Below are 849 nucleotides of genomic sequence, written 5' to 3'. Positions count from 1 at the left end.
TGATTCCCATTCACTTCCATTATAAGACTGACAGACTGGAACGGTTTGAGTTAAAAATCTTTGTTTGTGTTCTACTGAAGAAACAAAGTCACCTACATCTTGGATGCCCTGGGGGTAAGCAGATAAACATCAAATTTTCATTTTTGGGTGAACTATCCCTTTAAAGGGGATACCATAATACAGCGATTAATATCAAATAGTAATACTAATATAGCACTGAATGATTCAGGGTCATACTAAGGGACTTGTTTTGCAAAATCTGCATCTGGAAATCTTTTGCCCAAGGTTTTCAATTTGAATTGAAAATTTGCCAAACAAGAGTAAGAGTAAATGTGACCATACCTTTAGAAATGTCATTAATAGATGTTTATAAAAAGGTTAAACCTGGGAACCTGGGAAGATTTCAGAGATTCTATCAAATATGAAACATCAAGCTTAAACTTTAACTTTAACTTAAACTCTATTAAATATTAAGATCTTACATAGTTTTTATCATAATGTTGTCAGAATTTTAATTGCATATTGTTTTTTGGTAAACAAATGAATTAATGTAATGCACAGGATATATTAAGAAATTAACACACAGAATCCAAAAGCGTAAAGGTGACATATCATTAAAATCTGACTTTTCCAGGTTTTAAGTGCTATAATCAGGTCATCGGTGCATCTACCAATCAAGGAAACGTTAAAAAGATTAACCCAGTAACTTTGTTTTTGGTTAGCCTTTTTCTGCAAGCGTCTGAGAAAACTAGCGCGTCTGATTTCACTCCCTTGGTGACGTGGGATCTCATTATAATATTACAGCCCCTTAATCTGTAAGTTTCCACCCACAGCGCCGTCATTTTGATT

The 849-nt window shown here is 33.7% G+C and overlaps 1 pseudogene; it reads left to right on the top strand.

Annotated features, from left to right (window-relative positions):
* LOC107668945 (telomerase protein component 1-like) overlaps positions 1–849 on the top strand; it is a 28,186-nt pseudogene that overhangs the window by 14,581 nt on the left and 12,756 nt on the right.

The sequence above is a fragment of the Sinocyclocheilus anshuiensis genome, unplaced genomic scaffold, assembly GCF_001515605.1.
Source record: "Sinocyclocheilus anshuiensis isolate Anshui unplaced genomic scaffold, SAMN03320099.WGS_v1.1 scaffold4, whole genome shotgun sequence".
NCBI classification, from domain to species: Eukaryota; Metazoa; Chordata; class Actinopteri; order Cypriniformes; family Cyprinidae; genus Sinocyclocheilus; species Sinocyclocheilus anshuiensis.
The sequence above is the reverse complement of the archived record's forward strand: the minus strand, read 5'-3'. Positions and strand labels throughout refer to the sequence as shown.